The sequence below is a fragment of the Rhinopithecus bieti genome, unplaced genomic scaffold, assembly GCF_001698545.2.
Source record: "Rhinopithecus bieti isolate Rb0 unplaced genomic scaffold, ASM169854v2 scaffold_26504, whole genome shotgun sequence".
Classification (NCBI taxonomy): Eukaryota; Metazoa; Chordata; class Mammalia; order Primates; family Cercopithecidae; genus Rhinopithecus; species Rhinopithecus bieti.
In genome coordinates, this window is record NW_016812891.1 from 1,238,898 (window position 1) to 1,254,755 (window position 15,858).

The 15,858-nt window shown below is 39.9% G+C and overlaps 1 protein-coding gene and 1 long non-coding RNA gene across 5 annotated transcripts in view; one reads left to right on the top strand and one right to left on the bottom strand.

Moving 5' to 3' along the window:
* The window catches only part of LAMA4 (laminin subunit alpha 4), a 150,826-nt gene that overhangs the window by 127,380 nt on the left and 7,588 nt on the right, over positions 1-15,858 (bottom strand). The gene's annotated exons all lie outside the window — the stretch shown is intronic.
* LOC108512069 (uncharacterized) overlaps positions 5,376-15,858 on the top strand; it is a 75,207-nt gene continuing 64,724 nt past the window's right edge. The window contains exons 1-2 of the long non-coding RNA XR_001880486.1: positions 5,376-5,418; positions 5,559-5,695. This is a non-coding gene — a long non-coding RNA (uncharacterized LOC108512069). The remainder of the gene's footprint in view (positions 5,419-5,558; positions 5,696-15,858) is intronic.

Sequence of the window (15,858 nt, forward strand, 5' to 3'; positions counted from 1 at the left end):
CATATCAAGAGTGAACTGTGTTCAAGTTTATCAGAATTTATCAAGAGTCCCATTAGTATGTCTCCCTTTTTTCTCAGGAAAGTGCCTTTGCCACCAAAAGGTCTCAATACCACTCCCCAGTCTTCTTGGAGGGGAGAATGCAGGTGGTGGATGGGGTAAGGTGGAGTGACCTCTCTTAAGCAAACTCAGGTTTGCTCCACGAGTGTGTGTGGCTGAGTCCAGATGGACAGTCCAGACTATCAGATAGTCCTCAGAGACTGCTCATCAGCCCTCTCTTATTACTTGGCTTGACATATGACAATTACTCTTAATTTAAATATAGTAATTTATAACTGATGTTTTAGTTTTTAACAGTTTTTATATAGTGTAGATAGAAATAGGCCATGAGGCAAATAATGTAGATCCCTCATTAGCAAAGTCAACTTCTGACAGAAGCCAGTGGTATCCAGCTATATCCCTGACACCTCCTTTGTTCCATTTGAGGGATCTGACAATGGGCCCTGGAAAGGGATGCCTCTTTGTGTAATATACACCAGCCTGTGTGCAGGTGTTTCCCTTATGAATCAGAGGCAGATGTCTGCTCAGGCAGAATATGTGGCAGCTTGGCATATGTCTGGCCCCACCTAACAGGAAAACTGTGGCCCATAAATTGTACTAATAAAATACCATCACTGCAATTTTGACTGAGCCATGAAACCAACACCTTCGTCCTTCAACACTAAGGAAGGCTATATCCCACAGAGGGTTTGTAACTGGTTCCAAACTTAGGATTGTGTGTTGAACTCCCACTCTGTCATGTGTTTTATGAGTCAAATTTTATGAGACAAATGATAATGAGATTCTACCCCAAGTGCTCTTCTTTGTAAAATGTGAGCAGTAGAACCCATCTAGCAAATATTTTACATCTCTACTATGTGTCAAACACCTAAAAAGGCTCAGAAGAATGGATTTTTAGGCTAAAATCCAAGTATTTCAGAGTGGCAGTCTGCTCAGGGACACTGGTAACAAGGTCATTTTCAAATAGCTCATTAATAAACAAATACACCAAGCACTAACTGCTTACAGAAAGCAAGGCAGATGAATTACCATCCTGAACACTCAGCTCCTTAATTTGGGGAGCTTATTTAAACAGATTTTTGCAAGAAGTGGTAAATATACACGAATACAATTTCACCTACAATATAACGAACGATTCATAAGCTACTTCTATTTTTTTTAAAGCATGAATAGTATTCAAAATTGCTACAGAATTTCCATTATTTTCATGTTATATAAGGGTATTTTGTATGATTTCTTCCCCTAATTTCTCTCCCTTAAGATTTCATTTTTAGATTTTTGTGAAATACTATTTAATGTAAACATGTATTTTGTTTAACTTTTCATTTATAAATGGCATAATGTATACATTTCTTTTGAGTAAAAATTTTGGAGGATAGTTTCAGAATTGCTGTACAATATACCATCATTTTGTAGCTTTGAAATTTTGCCCTCAGATAACTGTTGTGATTGAGATAGCTATTCTGTTACAGCACGTTTCTAAAAGTGAAGGTAAAGAACATAAACTAAAGTGAAAACAAAATGACTGCAAAGGGAATGGCAATGTCTGGGGTGCAACAAATCTAGTCTTCACACTGCCATTTTAATGACAATAAAATAATACACATTTATGAAAGGAAATGAATGGGGAAGGCTGAGAGTGTTTGATTTAAGGCAATTGTGTTATCTGTCATTTGAGGAAAAAAAATGTGCTGATGTTAAAACAATACTTTCATTACAGATGTTTCCAGACCCCTTCCCTGATCCAAGGAAACAAAATACCATTCAGCAACAAGCCCAGATTTAGAGATGGGGCTTGTTCCAATATAAACATTTCTTAGCTAGACCTTCTCCATGGAAGTGCATAGTCAATTTTTCCATATACAGTGGGAAAGACAAAGCTTTTAGCTTAAAAGGCATTCTCGCTCGCAGCACAGAGCTCCTGGAATGAGCAGCCAGGGACACCGTGGTTGACTATTGATGTCACGCTGAATGCCATCTCGACTTGTTCTTCAGAACTACACAACAGAATTGTATCAGAGCATACACATGCCATGAGCAGAAAAGTAGGCACTGTTTTGGCTTTCAGTATTTGGTATGGTCCTTTATTCATTTTATCTCTGCTTCAGGTACCACTGGTTATCCAGGGCCCAGCCCAGGGGCTGGCACAAAATGGGTTTTCAACAAATAATTGTGGAATGCATAAACAATTTTTTTGAGCACCAATTTTAAAAGGAACTTACACAGGCAATTTGGGGAATCAGAAGATAAATCATGGACCCTCCTGGCCTTTAGGTGTTCAATGGGGAAAATTTAAGTAGTATCTGTAACTTACTAGAATATTTGGAAGAAAGTGCTAAGAATTGTAGTATCATGAGAGGTACAAAGAAATGCTGAGTGAGCTAAGAGGAGCAAGAGATTACTTTTAACATGGGGAAGAGCGGTAATCAAAAATGGTTCTTTGGTAGATGTGGGGTGTGGAGGACTTTCTGAAAGGAGGAAAACTGAGGCTGAAAGTATAGGGGTTTTTAGTTTACTCCTCATAAGGTAGAGAGGTTAAACTTATATTCTGTCTGTGTTTCATTGCTTCAAGCAGGCATCTTTCACTCCTGGTAATCTCTCTCAATAAAAACACCAATGAATTTACTTTTTTCTACTTGTTGGGAATTTCTTTGGAAGGATTAGTTTAATATCAGCAATTAAATTCTGTGACATCTTCAGCAACCTTCTGGCTTACAGTATACTCACATGGACACAACACTCTCTCTCCACAGATTGTAGATAATATTGGAGGCTTGCCCTAGTTCCTGAAATAAGTGTTAGGCACATCTGGAAGCCTCGTTAATTCTTTGTGGCCACCAGGATCCCATGAGTCACTCTTATGTGGCTTGAAAGTTAGGAATCTTGGAAGCAGTAATAATTTTCAATTATAACTTATACATATGGAGAATGTCATTCAACTATAAAAACAAATATATTTTGTTTTATTTTTCATTCTGCTATTTGATGTATTTTACCCAAAGTGAGCTAAGCAAGATAACAAGAGGAACACTTGGTTTTGTGGCTCTCTGAGTAACTGCAAGACTGCTTTAACGAACTTAGAACCTGTCAAGAATGAAAACAAGAACCTGGTGCACCTGGTTTTCAGTACTCTACTGTCATAAACCTAGTCACTGAGTAGCTAAGATACAGCAAATAAAGTATTCTCATAAAGTTTTGACTACATTTTAGTATATTTTTTCTTTTTTGAAATTTGTTAATTTCTAGATGATTTGAACTAACTGAAAGGAAATTCATGCTGATTCATGACTTTGAGGAGAAAGTGCATTTTCTAGATAAACATGAGCTTGGGTTAGCAGATTAAAAAAACAAGAGATTATAATCAAAAGAAAACCAAACTAGTTTAGATAATCTCAGATGACGATCTAATGTCATAACTAAAAAACAGATCCAACATGTAGCTTTCAACATGCCAGAATGGAAGAGAAGACAAAAAAAAATGTGCAAATAATAATAATAATAAAAAAACAGAATGCTTATTTCCACTGAATACTTTGATACACTGCATGTCCAAAAACACAGGGCATGGCAAAAATGTGCTTCATCTGCCAAAGTAACCACAAATACTGTTTGAGACCAGGAAGGGCCCAGCCCTTTAATAAAAACCTAGAGGTTTTGAGCACCTTACAAAGATCTTTGGATATCCAAATATCTTTGGATAATACTCGTAAAGATGATTACTCTGACCTTACATAGACATCAGCTTCATCTTAAATACAGTGTTATTCTCATCATACTGAGGATCCTCCTGACATCAAGGACTAGGGTGAGAATGAGGCATGGCAGTGCCCGTCATTTTGAAAATGGGCCATGGAATGGGCAGGGTTAGAACTCTCCTGCCTCCCCAAAACCTTCCTATTTCGCAGACCACGTGGGGCTGCTCCAAACTTCTGAAATACCCCTTTTCCCTTGTCCTCTATCAGGTTCAGGGCACATCTCAGCAGATGCTGTTCACAGCAAAGTCCCTGGATTATACCATAAAGTTCTATAGTTCTGTTGGGAATTGGCAGATTTTCTTGAGAAACAGGTATTATATGTTTTTTTGCTGTTAGAAAACTAAGGTGATTTGGCCTGTGACATTAACAGTAGAAAATTCTACATATAAAATGGAGCTGCTGAAACTCAGAATTGTTATAAAGCAAGTTGAGAAGGTCATGGAAGGGTACAAGTGCCAGAGTGGACCACTTCGGTGCTATCAACATTTCCTTTTCTTCGTTAATTTCTCACATTTCAATTGTTTTGGTACATGTTAGGGAAGTCTCTTAAGGTCATGTGGAAATCTGACTGATCACTGTGTACAGGAGGAATACCAGACGTGATATGGTCTAGGAATTTTAAAAATAATTCTTCAGCTTTTCAAACAAAAGTGTTATTGTTCGTTTTTGAAATAGATCTTTCTTCCTTTTAAGATCAAGGATGTTTTGTTTATTTTTATGTGACCACCAGAAAACTCTAGCTGGAAATTCTGAAATCTTAATGGACTCGAATGCTTACTTTCTAAGTGTAGGTGCTGAGAGCATGGTTTAAGGGGTTGATAGCCATATGGGGCCAAGGCAAAAAAATGCTTTAAATGAAAGAAATGGGATGCATGATTTGGTTATAAATTCAATTCAAAATTGACATAAATATAATGACCAAAGGCGAAGAGAACTTTCAACGTTTTAGTAATTAAATTACTTAGTTCTACGACACAGATGGCTACATAAGTTATAAGATGAAGGTAAACATGGATATATTCTTGTCTGATCCAGCTCACTTAATGTCTCAACACCCCCGTGATGGCGTCCCTGCAACTGACCCCAGAGCCAGTAAACTTGGTTGTGGTTCCAGTTCTAGAAACCCTGTGTGGGAACTTGGGGAAGTGACTCAACTTCTGACTGGTTTCTTCCTCTTCAATGATATTAGCAGCATGATGATTTCCAGGCTCTTCACATTCTAACAGTCTAGAACTCTATGAAACTTCCTGCTGTTTCAACAAGGTTCCATGCTAGGAGACTTTGGGCTTATCATTTAATGTTTCCATGCTTGCATAAATTAGATGAATAACCTCCGGCCTGCCTGGTTTGTAAGATGGTTGTGAAGATTAAAGGTGGAAGTATGCAGGAAAACACTTTGTAAATCATGAAAGTTTAATAAGTATCAACACTATTTTTTACCTGAGTCAGTAGTTACTGGAAATTCCAATATTTGACAGTTGTGAATAACTGCCAGTTTAACAGTTGTTCAATATCAACAGCTTTTTAAAAGCTGAGGTCTTCAAGCTACAGGTAGAAGGAGATAAAAGAAGCTTTCCTAATTCATTAGAACATCAGTTCTCCCCGGGTATACTGGAGATATGATATGAGGCAAATTAAAACAAGCTGCAGTTTGCCTTCATGACACAATGAAATGCTTAGGTTGACGCTTTTGTCATTCGCATGAAAAACTGAAGTTTTTGATGCTTATTTTCTTGATTTTTATAGACATAATGTTCATCATGGAAGTACTTTTGCCCTTTGGAGATCATTGGAAACAGTTTCTGGACCACAAATGGGGTGAAATTCTGTATCGAGGAAGGAGAGAGTAAGACTTGAGAGTTATCTTTTAGCTCAGGGTGCAGGTAAGAAACTGTGGTTTATGTTTCAGAGTAAGATGACATTCTTTGCAATGGAATAATTGGTTTAGAAGAATAAAAACTGAATGAACATCTAGTCATTCCTACGAAGATCAAAAGATAGTGGTTATCTGGTCTACCCACTACCATCCTATCCTCTCTCCGAAGCTCCTTTGTTGTTGTCCTCAGTACTCCCAGGTAATGACTGAGACAAAAGAGGAATTTCCTAATTTCCTTGAAAAGGGCCAAAAATATCATCAGACAGGGAACAGGAAGCACAAAAATATCTCTCAGGAGAGCACCGATTGTTTAAAGATTTCTAGCTCATGTTTGGAGCTATTACAGGGGTGCTCTGAGCATCAGCTGCTCAAAGCAACCAGTGACATGTACTGGCCCGAGGTAGGCGTGTGTACTGCTGGGAAACTGCCTAGGAGGCACTGATTTGAATAAGATTTTGAGTAACATTTTGGAGACTTGTCTTGATTTAGAATATCAACTTGGGAGGCTCCAGCATAGTGGTTCTCAAATATTTTAGAGCAGAGAAGCCCTTTTTTAAAAACCAGCAAAATTTCATGTGAAATTCATCTATAAAACAGATAACAAAGAAGCTGCTCTGATTGAAGGAGGTAGGGAGCAACCTCCTGCTGCTCCGGAGGCCTCGTACCCTCAGGCATTTCCATGGAGCCTCAGTCTGAAAGCCACTGATTTAGTAGGTTTTATGTTAAAAGGTCTCTGCAGAGACTTCTCTCCCACGATTTAATACATTTCTGCAAACATCAGCAGCACCTTTGACTTCTCCCTCATCCTTACTCTTCAAGCATAAGACAAACCATCTTGATAGAACCTTGGCGATGATCCCAGCGTCTGTTCTCTCCTTTCCAGACCACAGCCAGCATCCAAATCCAGGCCTCCTTAGGATCTCCTAGACGGTTACCAATGCACTACATGGGTTACCCCGATTCCAGGCTCTCTGCTGCCTATTGCCCAATCTAGCGAGGAGCCTGTTTCCAGATTAATGTTGACAAATCACGATTCTCAATGTGTTTCTCTTTCTTCTGCTCTGAAGTCTTTGATGGCTCCCTGTGGTTCAGCCCAACAAACTGGGAGTCTTCCCTTTGCAGAAGAAACCCGTGTCTTTGTATTTACTCATCCTGTCCCCTCAGCTTGTATTCTTTTCCTCAATCTTAAAGATTCAACTCAAATGCCACCTTGTCCATGAAGTCACCTGGGAATGTTCCACCAGGAGTGAACGTTCCTTCTAAATCCTCCAAGAGTTTTCGTAACATAAGAAATTAGTTATATTGCATTACAATGTACTTGTTTCATCTCTGTGTTTTATTCATCTTTGTAGGGTACATGGCACTTGCTGAGGTAGTGGGCACCTTTTTGCTAAAAAAGAGAGTAAAGATATTGATACTGATCATGGAGTGTCCCTGGACACCTAAGGAATACAATGTGGCAGTACAGAGCCTGACATACTATTTTCCATATTTCAAAATATTGAATTAAAAGTTGGCCGGGTGCGGTGGCTCACTCCTGTAATCCCAGCACTTTGGGGAGGCCGAGGCGGGTAGATCACTTGAGGTCATGAGTTCGAGACCAGCCTGGCCAACATAGTGAAACCCCATCTCTATTAAAAATTAAAAAATTAGCCAGGTGTGGTGGGCACCTGTAGTCCCAGCTACTTGGGAGGCTGAGGCAAGAGAATCGCTTGAACCCGCGAGGCAGAGATTGCAGTGAGCCGAGATCACACCACTGCACTCTATCCTGGGTGGCAGAGCAAGACTCTGTCTAAAAATAAATAAATAAATAGTAATGGTGACATATTTATTAAAAACGTACAATTAAAATAAGGTGCTAAATTTGGCTTTTGCTTAAAGTTAAAACAGGGCAACTACACTCATTATCTTATTTTCTCAGAAGTTTTCCTTTGTGATTATAAATTACTTTGCCTCATTAAGAAATGAGTTACTACTTAATACATTTCACTTGGTAGGTGTGATGAACTGAATTGTGTCTCCTCAAAATTCACCCCTAAAGTGACTGTATTTGGAGATAGTGCCTATAAAGAGGTAAAAATACAGGCAATAAAGATTAAATGGGCTGGGTGTGGCGGATCATGCCTGTAAATCCCAACACTTTGGGAGGCTGAGGCAGGTGAATCACTTGAGGTCAGGAGTACAAGATCAACCTGGCCAACATGATGAAACCCCATCTCTACTAAAAATGTGTGGTGGCAGTCATCTATAGTCCCAGCTACTTGGGAGGCTGAGGCACGAGGATCGCTTGAGCCCAGGAGGTGGAGGTTGCAGCAAGCAGAGATCATGTGCCACTGCACTCCAGCCAGGCGACAGTGAGACTCCATCTCAAAAAAAAAAAAAAAAAAAGATATTGTAGGGGGAGCACCTTAATCTTATAGAACTTATATCTTTATAAGATGAGGAAGAGATACCAGAGACCTTTCTCCCTCTGCATATACACAAAAGAAAGGCCATGTGGGGACACGGTGAGAATGTGGCCATCTGCAAGTCATGAAGAGAGCCCTCACCTGAAATTAACCTTGACAGCACCTTGATCTTGGACTTTTAGCCTCCAGAACTGTAAGAAAATAAATTTCTATTGTTTAAGCCACTCAGTCTGGAGTATTTTTTTATGGCAGCCCCAGCAGACTAATACAGAAGGAAAAACATTTTAAAACATGAGGCTAGAGGAGAGGAGAAATAGTAAAGAGATGCCTGCACATGAAAATCTGGGGTAACATTATTCTCACACATTCCCCCATTCAGGTTACAATGCACTTCACAAGTGACTGCTGCTACAGTCCTTCTCTTAGTTCAGAAGGGCAGAAGACTACCTGGGTGTGTTCCAGATCAAATCACTGCTACCTTGAATGGTGAGCACTACACTCTTATTTCTTGGGTGCCGAGTGAATAACTCACTTATTTCAGACAAATTGTTTTATATAGTGCTTAAAGGAGTTAGCAGCCTGTGTTTCTTGTAAGTCTGTCTTTTGAATCCTTTTCGTTGCTAAATTTCCTTTTTCTATTGTCATTTGTAGAGAAACATTTTAAAAGGTTAACTGTTTCTAAACCTCCGTTAGTTTTCCTGATTGACATACTTTGTCTAATCATTTCCCCTGAGATCATTTTTTTAATTGTTTTATTTTTAATCGTTTTATTATTTTAAAAATTGTTGTGGATAAATAGTAGGTGTGTATATTTCTGGGGTATGTGAGATGTTTTGATACAGGTATGCAGTGGTGGAGAGATGGGAATTGTTAATGGGCACACAAAAAACAGAAGGAATGAGTAAGACCTACTATTTGATAGCACAATGGGATGACTATAGTCAACAATAACTTGACTATATGCAACGGGAAATAAGCACACCACAGAGAATGGGCTATCCATCCCCTCAAGCATTTATCCTGTGAGTCACAAACAATCCAATTACATCAAGTTATTTTAAAATGTACAATTAAGTTATTATTGACTAGTCATCCCATTGTGCTATCAAATAGTAGGTCTTACTCATTCTTTCTATTTTTTGTGTGCCCTTTAACAATTCCCACCTCTCCACAAACCCGCTACTACCCTTCGCAGCTTCTGGTAACCATCTTTCTATTCTCTATGTCCATGAGTTCAATTGATTTGATTTTTAGATCCCTCAAATAAGTGAGAACACGTGACATCTGTCTTTCTGTGCCTGGCTTATTTAACTTAACATAAAGTTTCATCCATGTTTTTGCAGATGGCTGGATCTCATTCCTTTTATGGCTGAATAATACTCCATTGTGTATATGTACCACATTTTATCTATTCATCTGTTGATGGACACTTAAGTTGCTTCCAAATCTTTGCTACTGTAAACAGTGCTGCGACAAATATAGGAGTGCAGATATCTCTTCTATATACTGATTTTCTTTTTTTCAGGTTATATATCCTGCAGTGGAATTGCTAGATCATATCGTAGCTCAATTTTTATTTTATTTTTTTTAGGAACTGAGGTCATGTTTTTACTACCACGTCAGCTCTTTCCATATCCTTTTCAAGATCTTTTAAGTTGTAGGTCCACAAACTAGACTCAGGAATCTACTGAAAAACCAATGCTCAGCATAGCTGGAGTCACGTGAATATATATATACACATTCAGAAATTACATCAACTGTTACTCCTCCTATGTTTAAGGGAAGGACTCCCCATTGTTACTGAGATGATACGTAGTTTACTCTATAACTTAAAAACAAGGCCAAAGACTAAACATACCACTAATTTAAATGTTCTTTACAGACTTGTCAACTGCTAAGACTACTGCGGTAGTACGGGAAACCTTTATTAGCTGGGGTATTGCTAAGGCACTCTGAGACTTAGAAACAGATGTTACAGGGTCATTATAATGTGAAGGTTACGAGTTTGAGGTCAGATTTCCTAGCCATGACAGTAAGTTCCTTAACTGCTATCTGGCTCATTTTCGTCATCAGTAAAATGGGGTTAATATTAATGCCTTCCTCATGGGGTTGTTATGAGGAATAAATGAATTCATAATACACATAAGTGCTTAGAACAGTACTTGCAACACAGCAAGTGCTAATCAAGTGCTTAGTAATTAAAGCTAAAATGCTGCATCAAGGATAGCTCGAGTCTGCTGGGAGAATGGGGACGTCTGCTCTGATAGAGAAGGAGACACAGACCTGACTCAAAAGCACTTTCCTGCAGATTTCAATCCCTCTAGAAAAGGACCAGCTGGAGGAATAGCAATTGGCAATTTTCATTTTGGGGAACTAGGTCTTCCCTGTCTCCTAACATTATCTTTCTAGTCTATGATACAGACTGCACTCCTTACTCCCTGGAGAGACATCCTGAATCAGAATGACTCCCTTGTTACCAAGAAAAACATCACAATCCCACTATTCCCTGAAAAGTGTGAGTAACCTCCTATTTTTGAGCAGATTCCCCAAGTAAATTCTTCCCCTGCCTCTGCTCTACTTCCTTCAAGGACACAGAGTCTTCAGTCTTTTGGTATCTGGGCTATGGGTGGTGAGAAGAGTTAGGTGGGAGCAAGAAAACCTGCCATGTCATTTCATGTCTTTTCTCAAAAAATACATTCTGAGCACCCAGTATGTGTGTGCCATGGTTTCAGGAAGTGACTTTACCTTATCAGCTTCCTTTAGAGGCCTCAAAGCAGCAGTTTCCTTTGAAGCTTGTGTTTTATTCTGAAGTACACATTTTCAGGTAGCATGGGTGAGCTTGTGAACCCCCTTACTAGACTTAGCCATAATTTATGTTTTTTGGGTCTTCCTCCATAATTACATCAAAACATTTTTGAAATTTTCTGTATTTGCAATTTCCCCTAAGTCCATTCAAAATTCAAGCCCACCTGTATTTGAGAGCCTAGCATTTCTCATATTTTAATGTGCAGATGAACAGCCGGGGGATATGGTGAAAATGTAGATTCTGATTCTGGGGTGGAACCTGAGATTCTGCATCTCTAACACATTCCCAGGTGATGCTGATGCTGCCATCTTTGAACCACACTTTCAGCAGCAATGTTTTAGACCCCTCTTCCCCGTAGCCAGCAACAATCAGGGCATTTAGACACCAGTGCACATCCCCTCACACACCAACGATTCTGATTTTCGCTTCCACATGTTAGGTTCTGCCCAATCTAAAGCAAGATAATTCTTTACATTGTCATTAAGATTTAGTGGACAGCTGTACTACGTATAATATAATGTGAGTGTTTCATGTTGATGTTTATAATGATTAATAATCTGTCACTGGCTTTCCCTTCCTTTCTCATTGAGTAAAAACACCTTCTCCTCTCTGGACCCTCTGCCATTTGGCACTGAACTGTTATGTGTTGACATGAGTCTCTGCTCAGTGGGTCTCCAGTTCCTGATCTCTTCCATTGTCTACTTTGCTGTCTCTCTGCAGTGGGGATAGGTTTAAGGTCATTCTGGAGGGTCCAGATAGAGTAGGGGGCAGCACCCTTGGACCCTGGCGTGGGAGACCCATGAACATTCATTGACCACACGGAGACACATTTAGGCTGTCTGGGAAGCCTCGTTGTTGTGTCACTTTGGAGAGGCTCATGTCTGTGGCTGGGTTGGTACCCTGTGCTGCAGATCAGCCCCAGCCCCACATTTGGAGTTGTTAGGAACCACCCCTCCCCACTCCCTTCCATAGGCCAGGACCCTGTGTTTCCTTCACGCTCTGGACTCTTAAAGTCTTGGGTTCTAACTATGGCAACAGCTATGACTATGTGATTCAGTATCTTAACCCAGGTTCCCTTTAATTGGCATAAATTTTAACCTATTTCTTAAATAATTATAGAATTTTGTTGCTAGAAGTAATCATTTTTAATTTTTTTTAGGATAGAAACTGAGGCCCCAGCAGGTAGAGGAGCTGACCAGGTTTCTTTACCTGGCAAGGGTGATCTGGTTGTTATTGATGGAGCCAAGAATCAGAATAGTTACAGACTCATAGTCTAGCTCTACTCAGCTCCATGGGAATCTCCTACTGATGACTCAACTTAAGGATAAACAGAAACAATCAAGAGTAAAAGAATAATAATATATTAGAAGTAGATATATTTTACAAGATATCTAGATATGCCCAGGTGATAATCACTAGTTCTAAAGCTAGGATGAGGCTGGGTACGGTAGCTTATGCCCATAATCTCAGCACTTTGGGAGGTCCAGGCAGGTGGATTGCTTGAGGTCGGGAGTTCGAGACCAGCCTGGCCAATATGGTGAAACCCTCTCTCTACTAAAAATACAAAAATTAGCCGGGCATGGTGGCCGGCGCCTGTAATCCCAGCTATTCAGGAGACTGAGGCAGGAGAATCGCTTGAACCTGGGAGGCGGATGTGGCAGTGAGCTGAGATCGTGCCACTGCACTCCAGCCTGGGCAACAGAGCTCCATCTCAAAAATAAATAAATAAAATAAAGCTAGCATGATTCAGTCCATTAAAACAATCGGAAAGAACATAGGCAAAAAGTCAGAAGACACAGTTCCTTGTGAGCTAGGAGGTCAGCAGGACTGGTTTCACAAGGTAACAGGTCACAAAGACCCTGCTGATAAAACAGGATGCAGTAAAGAAGCCAGCCAAACCATGCCAAAACCAAGATGGCAATAAAAGCCACCTCTGGTCTCTCTCACTGCTCATTATATGCTAATTATAATACATTAGCATACCAAAAGAAACTCCCACTAGCGCCATGACAGTTTACAAATGCCATGAAACGTCTGGAAGTTATCCAAAAGGCCTGAAAGGGGGAGAAACTCACGGTTCTGAGAATTCCCCATCCCTTTCCTGGAAAACTCATAAATAATCCATCCCTTGTCTAGCATATGATCAAGAAATAACCATAAACACAGCCAACCAGCAGGCCTCAGGACTGCTTGTCCGTAGAGTAGACATCCTTTTATTCCTTTACTTTCTTAATAAACTTGCTTTCATTTTACTCTGTCGGCTGGCTCTTGAAATCCTCCCTGTGTGAAGCCAAGAACCCACGTGGCCTCCCAGGCTGAACTCCAATTTGGGGGTTTACCCTGTGGCACGTGTATTACTGCTAATGGGCATCGTGTCCGGGGTCGAGCACCCACACCTCCCCTCTCTTCTCAGCTTAGGTTTCTCACCTACAAAATGAGAGAGTTGAATCTCTAAACTTCCTTTCTAAATCTGACATTCTATGATTCCTTTGATTTCATGGCTCATGCTGCAAGGTATGATAGATTTATGTAACCAGTAATAACCACCCACTGACTCTGCATTCAAACAGGTCTCCTTTATGCTGAATTTTGCGCTGCAGGAGAGGCTTCAGGTCTCTTATGAATGGAATCTCAGGGTGTCTATTGGCATTAACCATGGCAGACAACAATTTCAAAGGAACAACATAAAATGAGGCAATTATTCATGTACTACAATGAAACCGCAGTCCATCTCCAGATATTCAGACTGTTTAATCTCCAAATAGCAGGCATTTAGCACCTCATCTGTGAGCTAGGGGTTGACAGAACCACCTAGGACTCAGGACAGATCAGCAGGAAAAGAGGTAACACTTAGGTAACACCTTCAGCTTGTCAAATTGTATCACTGTTCATCAAAGGGAAACACACACATATAGCCATGAAGCTTGAAAGGCATCCTGGACTACCTCTGCTGTGGAAGAAGAGGCTTGCCCGGGTTTTCAGCCCCAGACCCTGAATTTGTGCTGTGGCTCTGTGCCGTGATTCTAGAGGGTTCTATAGTCCTAGCATCCCAGGGGCTGAGGCTTACTAGACATTTCTCTTCCCTTTGGCTGGTGTCTATGTTAATGTGTTTCTTTGGACTGACATTTGGCTTTCTAGAGCTGCTTAGTTCAGCATGCCATGTTGCATTTCACTTTGTACATAGACAACAGGGTTCCATGTAATAGTTGTGTGTGTGAGGGAAGTTTTAGTGAAGGTACTTTCGATCCCTAGAGTCCTTGATTTCCTTTGAAGCAATCATGCCACTCCAAAATGGCATAATTTCAAAATAAATATAAATATGCAAGGTCTGCATCATGGTCAGGGGTCCTTTTAGCTGTAGAGTACAGCCTGGATTACTGGTCTAGTTTGCACAAGACTTGTGCTAATGCAGCTGTTAATGTTACGGGATTTCTCTTAACTCATCAGTTCTCATGAAGTAAAAAGTGTATATACTTCATTCCATTTAGGTAAACACGGATCTCTAGCCTACACCAAAACACAACATAAAAACTAAGAGAGTCCTGGGAGTGAAAAGAAGGTCATTTTGCATATTACTCAAATTATATTCACCATCTCTCATCCCGCTTTTAACAGAATATGTTTAAGTATTTTTTTCTTTATGGAGAGGATTTGGGCTGAATATGGAAAATTTCCCATTACCATTCAGCTTCAGAATGTTGTTTCCCCCCAAGTTTCTCATGATAAAAAGACTCAGATTCAGAGCTGAACTGCTGGCAGCTGAATTTCATTAAGACTTTGATGGGAAACTTAAGTTGGAATTACAAACATCTGTGGTTAAACTTCCCTTTAGTAAACCATTTCCCAGAATTTAACTTTACCACACCAAGAGCAAAAAAGAAAAACAGTTGAAAAAAGAATGCTGCTCTTTTGCAAATATGAGTAGGTATTTAAATATTCTTCTATATGGTCACTAGACATCAATAGACTAGATTTACTTATTTTAGAAAAAAATATGATTGTTTGGAAATGCTAAGGTGGCTGCCACTCTGGAAGAGGGATCCTTCCATCTCCTGTTACTGAGTCCCACCACTCACAGGATGCGTTTCTTTACTGAGCTAAGGTTTGGATTCAAAGCATATACTAGCAATCTGGTTTTAATGGCTTTTAACCAATCAAAGTTCTCAAAATTATGTCTGACCATCATTATATTCATATGGTTACTACAAGCCAGAAAAAACCCTAAAGTAGGGGCATGTTTTTGGTATTTTAAATCAAGAAACTGTGACAAGTCAGAATTAATAATTTAATTATGAGGGGAAAAAAGGTATTGTCCTTGTCATATCAAAGCTGCTTTTCTTTTCTTTTTTTTTTTTTGAGATGGAGTTTCACACTATCACCCAGGCTGGAGTGCAGTGGCATGATCTCTGCTCACTGCAACCTCCGCCTCCCTAGTTCAAGCACATCTCTGCCTTAGCCTTCCGAGTAGCTGGGATTACAGGCGCCCGCTGCTATGCACAGCTAATTTTTTTGTATTTTTAGTGGAGACAGAGGTCTCACCATCTCAGCCAGGCTGGTCTTGAACTCCTGACTTCGTGATCCACCCGTCCTGGACTCCCAAAGTGTTGGGATTACAGGCGTGAGCCACCGTGCCCAGTCGCTGTTGGCTTTTTTCTTTAGCTTTTCTAGGGATTTAGCATTCTTTTCTCTTAACTGCTCAGATCCTCCTATTGCTGGGGAAAGGCTGTTTAAAGAACCATGAAAGGCACAATGATTATAAAAACTAAATGACAGCCTTCTTCTCCAATGTTGGATGATCAGCAAATTTTAAGCAAGAGTTAAAAGTACTCGAATTTATGCAATAAGTAAAGAGTTTGATAACAAAATACTTTTAACAAGATAGTATAAAGCTTTACCTGAAGATAGAGGCAGAGAGTGGAAAAATTAGGGAAAGGAAGGAGGGACAGACTGAGAGAA